The 10,174-nt window shown below is 50.4% G+C and overlaps 1 protein-coding gene across 4 annotated transcripts in view; it reads right to left on the reverse strand.

The window, feature by feature from the left end:
* Nucleotides 1-6,715, reverse strand: part of Tspan9 (tetraspanin 9) — a 185,611-nt gene extending 178,896 nt beyond the window's left edge. Inside the window, exons 1-2 of one of the 4 annotated variants that reach the window (XM_021637062.2) lie at nt 6,613-6,707; nt 475-520 (exon numbers count right to left, since the gene is read on the reverse strand). The gene's annotated coding sequence lies outside the window, so the exon portion shown is untranslated. Of the gene's footprint in view, nt 1-474; nt 521-6,612 lie in introns of all 4 variants that reach the window. The other 3 variants (XM_021637065.2, XM_021637063.2, XM_060384252.1) reach the window with 3 other exon arrangements.
* Nucleotides 6,716-10,174: the final 3,459 nt, after the last annotated feature.

Below are 10,174 nucleotides of genomic sequence, written 5' to 3' on the forward strand. Positions count from 1 at the left end.
GAGGCTGAGGCAGGAAGACTGAACTCAAGGCTTTAGTTTTGCAAAGGATGTTCTAGTCCAGTCCCAGCTATACAGTAAAACTGACAGGGTTGGGGAGGGTGAGGCAGGAGCTTCGGAGGGGGTAGGTCTAGGGTAGGTAAAAAGTGCTTGCCAAGCCGGCCTTGACAACCTAAGTCCAGTCCCCAGAACTCAAGAAAAGAGTAGAAGCAGGAATTCATCCTCCCGGGACTCCTACGGCGGAGATGGGAAAATCAGCTGGAAAGTCACCTATGCTGTACAGCAGCAAAAAACAAGAGACCCTGCCTCAAAACAAAGAGGAAGGAGAGAGCTGACATCTGGAAAGGCGTCCTCTGACCTCCACACCCATGCAGTGCCACACATACACACACACACAAACCAAAGTTCAAAGCTGACCTCAGACGGCCTGAAACGGCCGGGAGGTCTTAGCACTCGACAGACCAGACCGACACTGACCTGGTTTCCTTGTACTTCTTGCAGGCACCTCGGCCCCAGGATGCTCCTGCATGGAAACGAAACACCAGGTAAATTCTGTGCAGCGGCTGGCCACTCTGCAGGACAGCAGTCTCCCAGCCACTCGTTCAACAACTGGCAAGAGCCAGAAATGGCACACAGGTTCCAGATGTGGTGCCAACTCCGCTTAGCTGGTGGTGGGTGCCTAAAGCATTATGAGCACAACCCAAGCCCTAGCTCAGCAGGAAGGCAGATGTAATTGATTAGTAATGTCTGCTCGAGACAGTTTTATAGGTAACAATATCCATACCATATATTTGCCAGCCCTGGGATAGACGGTTAGACTAAAGGTTAAATCCAAAGATTTAGTATTTACAATTTTCACCAACACCTTAAGAGTCTGTAACCTTCTTGGGGTGTAAGCTTGGTCTCCGTACACCATAAGACTGATGGGAAGGAACTGCGTGAGCTGTTTCCGTGTCTTCCCGCAGTAACTCTAGTGGAGCAGTTTAACTTGGTAAAAAAGAGCCAAGAGAGTGAAAGAGAAACTGCAGCAAACATTAGGGACAGTCAACTTGGGACATGAGGAGAGACACAGGAAGCATCTGACTCCCCACGGAAACATGACTCCGCAGAAGACCGGGCCTGCGTACAGATACTGCTGCGGGTGCAAAGTTGGGATTCCGGAAGATATAAGGCTCATTTCTTGTGAATGTCGGAGCTACAACTCTGCCAGGTCTGTGCCTCTGAGCAGTGAGTACAACGGAGACATCAGAGACTACATATTATATTTGTGCATTATAGAATGTATGTATATAATTATACTTTTATACTTCGTATATGTTATATTATTTATATGTAACATACAATGTGTATATAATTCATATGTATATAATTATATTTGTATGTATGTAATTTATATATTTATTGTATATTATAAGCCATATCCGAAAGATGCTCAAGAAACACGTTAGAAAAGTGAAACCCAATAGAACCAGCACAGGGATCAGACCCCACTTGGATCCAGTGCCAATCCCCATGCACGCTTCCTTCATGACCCCCATCCAATCAACTCTCTTTAAGGGTTCGTGTATGTTTATGTATGTGTGTACGCTGTTTCTTCTTGTTGATGGGAGGGTGGTGTGTGTGCAGAGGCCAGAAGACGATGCTGGATCCTCTAGAGCTGTGAGTCACCTGATGTGGCTCCTGATGCTAGGAACCAGAGAGACGTCCTCTGGAAGAGAGGCAACCCCTGAGCCACCTGCCCAGGCTCCCATCCAACCAGTGTTAAGCAAGAAATACGGAGAAAATCTCGGGGAAATGAGAAGGGAGAATAGCCCTTCCCCCAAGATTCTGGTTAAGACCTCTCACAGCAGAGAAGCTAGGGTTCCAAGGCCAGTAACAACTGCTCGGGGGCCCTTTTCCCTTCCCAGACGGATCCTGTAATTTTCTAGGAACCTAAGCGCAAAGCCTATTTGCAGGCAAGGACATGTGCTAAATAAACTTCTTACGCAACTTTGGTGGCTCTTGATTTTATCTGATAGGATTATTAATTCCATCCAAGGCCTCTCCGGAGCTACCCTATAACCTCACATCAAAACAGACAGGAGGGCTGGAGAGACGGCTCCTGGGTAAAATCACGAGTTCAGTCTGACTCCACTAGTTATCCTCCGCCTTCACAGTGACACACTCATGCCCACACACATAAACATAAACAAAACAAGTACATGGATTGTTTCAACTGTTTCTAATCTAAAAGGGTGTAGGGGGGTGACAGGCAAGCTTTTAAAGCACGGCTCGACAGACATCAACACTGAACTAAGACAGCTAGCTGTGATACTGCTCTGCAGAGCCCACACCCACCATCCCCCCTGGAGAGCACACGATGTCTTTCTTTCTAAGCCTCCCCCAACCCTGCTCGCCCCTGTGCTTACAGTCTGTACTTAAATACCTCTAGTAAAATCTCCAATTCTCCTTCACACTGCTCAGTCCTGCGACTCTTTTCTGCGGTTGAAGCCACAAGCTCTGGTTCGGCCTGAAAGATCAGGGGAACTCCTCCGGCTGTTGAGGAGTCCAGTCTGGGTTTGGTTTGGTTGGTTTTTTTGTTGTTGTTGTTTTGTATTTTGGGTTTTTTTACTTTTGTTTGCGATGATAGGGGTGGAACCTAGGGCCTCACACATACAAGGCACATGTTCTACCACTGAACCACACCCCGGCTCCCACTAATGGTCTTGATCCCATCTCTTACAGTCTCTCTGGGTCTTATCCTCCTTACCACTCCTGGCAGGCCCCAGCCATTCACCATGATCTCCACCCACTATTAACTTCCTTGAGCCCAGACCTGCTTCTGTGAGCCTCACGCCAAAACCACAAACATCCGAGGGCTTTCCAAGGCTCACCAACTCAGAGCCTGCTCACAGCAGTCACTCTATTTCTTGTGGACAGATGGATGGATGGAATTCATTCCATGGCTGGACAACTGAAGCCACCTACAGGATGGCTCATCCACCTGCCCAATCTATTGGTTGGCTCTGCTGAGCTGGTCAGACATCTGTCCTCAGGCTGCTCCCACACCCACGCCCCATCAAAGTTGAATGACTCTCACCTCCCACTGCCTCCAGTAGCCCTCCTCCATCAGGGTTACTGCTCCAACATTGAATTCTCTCAACATCCTGCTCTCAGAAGCCACTCACTAACTATGTTGTCCAGGGTTGGTCTCAAAGTCTGGGTCTCAAGCCATCCTCCTGCCTCAGCCTCCCAAAAACCTGGAACTATTGTATGCACCACCATATTTTTGTGAAGCCCCTTTCCTAACTTCTTGACTAAATCATATGTCCAAAGATGACATGTTCTTTTTGACAAGGTATCACTCAGTCTGACTCAAACTCAGAAGGCAGCTAAGTGTGATCTTAAACTTCGGATCCTTCTGCATCAGCCTCAAAGTACTGGGATCATAGGTGCATACCACACCATGCCTAGTAACCTTTATCATTTTTATTTACATCTTATCAGAACTTGGCACAAAAATCCAATAAGGAAGCCAGACATGGTGGTAAATGTCTGTCATCCCAGAACTCTGGAAGCAGAGGAAGAAAGATCACAAGTTCAAGGCCAAGCCTGGACTATATAGCCAGCCCCTGTCTCAAAATAAAAAAGAACAAGAAAAATGATGATGATGGTGGTGGTGCTGGTGGTGAAATTCATTAAGGAATTACCTATCAAGAGACAGGTAAAGACACAAAATGCCACGGGAATTCCAAAGCAAAGGGTTCGCTGAGAATGGTGACTCCAAAGGACCCCTGAGAAGATCTACACCTGATTAGGGTCTTGGAGGACAGGAAAATAGAACAGCACAAACTATGGGCAAACAAGAAATGACCAAAGCATGTTTGGGAGACCAGTCTGGCTGGACCTGCAGTGTCCTGGAAGGACAAGAGATGAGGCTAAAGAGGCAGCCTGGGGCAGAAGAGAAAGGACGGCAAGTGCCAGGTGAAAGCACCTGGATTATACCCACTCCCTCTTAGTCAGCAGAGATGACCACCTCAGCAGTCCCGGACCTCGGTGGAAGAGCAGCGACGTCTTGTGCTCTCATGTTGCCAGCATGTTAGTCTAGCCACCCGGCTAGGTTATAAATAACAGCCTCCACTCAATGCGCACCTGCTGTGTGTGAGGCCCTGAGCTACATGCTTCTCATGCATGAAGTCAGGACTCCTTCCCAAAGCCCTGAAAACATTGTATTGTTACCCTCATTGTGTAAAGCAGGAAGCCCAGGCCAACAGAGGTGAAGGCGCTCCCCAAGGCCTTACCCCGTCACTTCCCAGGACCAGGTGCAACGGGGTCACAGAGGCAAGGATGAGGGAGGCCATACAGAGAGCAGAATGGCAGGAGGATGGTGCCACACCCTCTAAAAGCCAGCACTCAGGACGCTGAGGCAGATCTGAGTTCGAGGCCAGCCTGGTCTACATAGTAAGTTAAGGTCAGGCAGGGCTACATATCGGGAGACTCTGTCTCAAATATATAGATTGAAAAGTGAAGAGCAATTGAGGAAGACACCCAGTAAGCCCTCTAGCCTCTACCTGCACATACAAACACATACACACACGTATAACACACACCCTAAAATTATATATATGTGTGTGTGTACATATATATATAACACACACACATATATAAAAATAGATAGATATATATAGAGAGAGGAGGCACAGAGAAGGGAAGGGGATGGGGAGAAGGATCAGCAAAAAAATTTACATATGAAAATGCCATAATGGAACCTATGACTTTGTATGCTAATTTAGAATAAATAAAAATCTTAATGTATAAACTGACTGGGTTACACGTTACACTGTTAGTTTAGGGCTGCTGGAAGAGGCCCTGGAGGCGCTCAACCCAGTCCCCTGAATGGGGAGCAGAGAAGGGCAGTAACTTGCCCAAGACTTCAGCACCGGTGAAGGGAGGGCACAGATGGGCTCAGTAAAGATGGAGACAGACAGGTGCACTAGGAAGCTTCCAGACCAAGGTCTACTTCTCTGTCAGTGAGTTTTGTAACATTAAAGGTAATTTATTCCAGTGCTGTCTCTCTAACCAATAAGGCGGATAAAAGTAACACCCCAGGGCCAGGTATAGATCATTAGAAGTATATCCGGCCTACGGGCAGCGAGCGAATGCATGTGGCTGGCCATAAGTTCATATGAACACTAGTTACTGGAATTAATATCACATCTCCGTTGGCGGATTTAAAAAGTCTTCCCGAGCGGAACAAATAAACAGGGGTGGGAGGGGCCAGTCCATGCTGAAGTACTCCAGTTGTTCCTGGCCTGTGCACAGTAGGTCTTCAATCAGAAGAACCAAATAACACTTGGGAGTTGTATATACCCCAATGTCCTTCCCTCTGTCAACCTCAGCCCTGGACTTGGCCACATCAGGCGCCAGGACCAGGCTGATATAGGAAGTGGTGTGATTGTCTGACTCCCGCCCCGCATTCCTCAGCTAAATATAAATTATTTGCCCAGTCCATTGTTTGAGATGCTCCACAATCCCTCTCCTATCTCCCCATTTCTACAGGTAGCAAGCTTCATAGGACATGGACACACCACACACACACACACACACACACACACACACACACACCACCCTTCCCGGAGGCTATTAGGAACGGTGGGGGGGCAGACAGGTATGTAGCGATCAAAGTAAGAGTTCTTTGTGCTCTCCACTAGCCCAGGAAAGCTTCCTGGAGGAGGAAATGCCTGAGTCACCCCAGGGGAGGGGGTACGTGTAGGTCAAAAAGGCAAATTTAGTTTTCTGAAGCGAGAAAGGTAAACTGCTCCGTTCTTGCCCACGGCACAAACAGGCATGATCAGAACAGCTCCGAGGAGAGTTCACTACCCCAACTGCAAACTTGACAGTCATCTGTAGAAAGATGCTGAAGCGACCAGTTATCCTTCATCACAGAGAGAAGCGACCCAAAACTGATGCACAACAGTCAACTGCCGGTGTCACAAGCTGCTGCTTGTTTGGAGTTTTTTGGTTTGGTTTGGTTTTTTCCAACCACATAAAAGTTTGTTGTTGTTGTTTTTAAAGGCCCAAACTTGAGCGCACAGATGGGCTACATCTCAAATCGAGGGGTGTGCCAAAGCCCTGTCACTCTGAGTGTCGCTCCGCCGGCAGTAACCCAAGGAGTGGCTGGGGGCTCCAGCGGGTCCGAAGGCAGGCCCAGACCGTGTCTGCGGCCCTGGGGTGAACCGTCTCCAGCCGGTCCGCGGGATCCCTGGAGGTTCCGGGGGGTGGTCTCCCTTCCTAAGGCATCCTATGGGTCTCCCATCCCTGGGCTGGGGCGTGAAGTGGCTGCGGTCCACCGTCCTGCAGCCCCACATTCCTGAGATCTCGCTGACCCGCAGCAGAGCTCGGGGGGCGCGGTGACAGGCCCCTCAGGTCCCGGCCCCTTCCCGCCCCTGCCCCTCCCCCGATCCGCACCCCCCCCCCCGAGTTCCTTCTTCCCGGGCGCCCCTAGACGCCCACCCTGCTGGGAACCCGATCGAGGGCCCAGCCCTGCCCGCCCCGTGCGCCGCGCACCGGGCCGAACCCCCGCAACTTCGCGCGTTCGGGTGCCCCAAGCCGCCGGCCCGCCCCGGCCGCACTCACCGCGCTTGGACTCGGTGTGGCGCCCCGGCTCCGCTCCCTCCCGCACCGCCGCGGTCAGCGGAAACGGGGGGCGGGGCCGGCAGGCGGAGAGGGCGGGGCCTTCACCGGGCGGCGGGGCGGGGGGGGTCTGAATGCACAGGGGCGGGGCTAGCCAGGGGCGGGGTGGGAGGCGTGGAGAGACGGGGACCAGCAGGACGTGCTGTGGGAGGACCCCGCGGCCAGCAGCCAGGCAGAGCCCCCCACCGGAGTCCCCTCAGCTCAGGCCATTTGTCCCGCGTGAGCGCTGGAGGGAGGACGGAGCCGCCTTCCTGTCGGGGCTCACGAAGCCTCCCTTTGCACCCCGGCTCGCCTGTTTCCCCAAGGCGGCACTACTGCGCCTGTCCCCTGCGACTAACTGACCCGGCCACGCCCTCCCTGGTCTGGGCGCCCAAACACGCTAGCCCAAGGCTGAGGGACCAGGGTCTCAGTTTTCCAGCTTGTGTCTTCTGGCCTCACCTACCCCACACCGCACCTAAGAAATACTTGCCTGGTGTCTCGGGACGACTACTTGAGGTGTTGACAGTGCGGGTGTGAGTTAGATATTGCCCTGAGAGACGGTGTTGGAGGAGCCTCCCCTTAAGCTAGACAGAGCCTCCAAGTGTCAGTAAAGGGCAGAGCCGGGAGGGGCCGAGCTGAAGCAGGAGATAGTCGTTTGACATCTCAGGCCTACCTCCCTGCAGGCACCGATTCCTGTAAACACCTAGTCTAAACCAGTTTCCGAAGTGGCCACTGAGGCCTTCACCTCTCTTTGTCCTTATTGCCATAAAAAGCGTTCTGTCCTCATAAGTGCACTGAAATCTCAGAAGGAAAAAAAAATTCTTTTTGAGACAGCTCTCGCTGTGTAACTGGCTGACTTGGAACTCGCTGTGTAGACCAGGCGGGCCAGGACCTCACTTTGTGGACCACCCATGCAGACCTCCAACTCACAGAGCTCCTCCTGCCTCTGCTTCCCGAGTTATGAGGATTAAAGACATCGCACCATGCCCAGCAGAAGACAATTTTTTTCCGTCTTACTTTGGCTTTGCTTTGATAGTGTCTGGCTATGTCGCTCAAATGATTCTCCAACCTCCTCTAGGGGCTAGGACTTCGGGTGCAGGACACCGCATGGGGCTTGAGACAAAATGCTTACATTTCGAGGATCTCCTTGGCATTCCCCTGGCCACCTGGCAGTTTCCACTTATCTCCTGAGCTGTGTCTCATAGTCCTGCTTGTGTCCGTAGGACTCAACCCATAATCCAGCCCCTGGGACTCTCATTTCCCACGGAGAGAAACAGCTTCCTCTCTTCCTTCAAAAGCTCATTCACACCCACCCAACCCTTCCCCGCCCCCCATGGAATCTTGCCTGTCGCCGGAACTCTAACCTCCTGGGGTGAGTTCTGTCTACTTTGCAGAAGAGGAGGAGATACCGAGAAGAGGAGGCCTTGGAGTGAGAGCTACTGGTAGAATCGGGCAAAGCAGCCTGGTGAGGTAGCAAACGCCCCATTTCAGAGCCAGATGTGTCTGGTCCTGCCTGCCTCTTCTGGGTGGAGACAGCTCTAGGCTCCTCACCAGGGAACAGGGCCTTACCAAAAGCGCTCCTCCAGGCTTAGGAGATGAGAGAGGATCATCTAAGATAATGACAATGGATTCGGGTCATGTCCACTGAGGGAAAAAAAACTCAAATAAACCTCATGATAAGGCCAGAAGCTTTTGGAGAAAGAAATCCAAAAAGCGTGGGTACTGGGCTTTTAAAGAATTCCATTGTGTTTCAGAAACACTGAAGGATAACCATATACTGAGCTAGATACAGATAGAGTAGGTTCATCCAAGTTTTGGGGGAGCATCCCATTTACTCCTCTCGTCCCGCCATGGTCACTAATAATCCTGCTTTTGCTCTCAGGATACCCTAATTTTCACAATAAATTATATGCACTTTAACTATGACCACAGACAATACCCGGAACAGCTCCTTCCAGCCCTGAATGCCAGGAATATTTCTGGCCTTTCTGGGTCTCCCAGAATTTCACAAGATAGTTTGTTAGTTTATCCCCTTGAAATTACCGTGCCAAATCAAAAATGATAATAAGCAAAAACCAAATTTCCAGCCAGCCACCCCAAGTCAAGGGACAGTGGCTGCTGGATGGTGCCACCTCATGGGAAGAATTGGTCCTGCAAGGATGCTGAGCTTCCAGCAGACTTGTGACAGCTAAGATCTACCAAGCACGTTCTCCCTGTCACAACAGCCCCTACCATCCCATCATTCTACAGAGAAGAAGATAGCGGCTCAGAAGGCCGGGGAATTCTGTCCAAACTGTCCAAAGGCATCAAAGACTATGCCAGGAGGCTGGAAGGTGACTTAATTGATAAAAGGCTTACTCTGCAAGCATGAGGAACCAGGCCAGGATCCCCAGGACCTACTTAAAAACTAGGCGGGTTGATAATCTCCCAGCACAGAGAAGCCTGTGACAGGAGGACACTAAGGACTCGCTAGACAGTGGGACAAGCTCTAGACCCTAACTCCACAAATCCAGCTCATGGGCACACACTGGGATATAATCCCAGCTTGTCTGCCTGCCCTGTACAGGTAACAGCTAATTCACCTAGTGAATAAAGGGGCATTCCCTGCTTCTCCTTGTAGCGCTGAGATGGAACCCAGTGCCCCTGAGCCACATCCCCAACCTTGGATCTGTTATTTTAAAGAAGCACTTCCTAGAATGAAGGTGGAAGCAGCCATTTCCTAAGGCACCTACTTCCGCAGCATTTACCTGTGCTGTTAGGGGACCAGTTGCTGGTCACTGATGCCTGCCAGTTGCAGCAAAACCTTAAACCTACATCTCCAGTTGTCAAGGTGAGGCAGACAAATGGGCACCGGAGAGCATCCTCTCCTGTTCCATGCCGCTCTTCTACAGAATGCGCATCATCCTGAAGGACCCCTTCCCTTGGGTGTATTTTACTTCTAAGATTCAGAAAAGGTAGATGTGGCAGGATTGGGAGGCTAGTGAGGAGTTATGATGGACTAACAAGTCTTTGTTATAGCAGTACCGGTGTGGGCTGGAGATGGAGCTCAAGGGGAAAAAAATGTATGCTTAGCATGTGCCCAGGCCTTTGATTCAGTCCCCAATACAAACAAACAAACAAACAAATGCCTTTCCTCTCTATCTTTAATTGCTAAATCTGGCAACTGTGCTCTTTTTATTGATTGTAGATGAGACAATTGCAAAAGATTCATTAGCAGGCAGTCAGGGCAGCATAGCAACACCCCGCCTCACAAACAAAAGCAAACGAACGATAAAAGCGCTCACTAAATCAAAGACTGGCAACCTTTGTAAAGAGCCAGAGAGTAAATACTTCCCGCTTTGCACCTACACATTCTCTGTCCCAACTATACAACTCGGCCATTCACCCACAGCAGCAGCCATGATAGTACAGAAGTGAATAAACATGATTGTGTTTTAGTAAAACTTTATTTACAAAAACAGGCGCCGAACTGTAGTCTGCTAACTCCACCTCCTCCGACTAGTGTCTTTTTCACAGTGGAGTATGC

Source organism: Meriones unguiculatus, chromosome 5 (genome assembly GCF_030254825.1).
Source record: "Meriones unguiculatus strain TT.TT164.6M chromosome 5, Bangor_MerUng_6.1, whole genome shotgun sequence".
NCBI classification, from domain to species: domain Eukaryota; kingdom Metazoa; phylum Chordata; class Mammalia; order Rodentia; family Muridae; genus Meriones; species Meriones unguiculatus.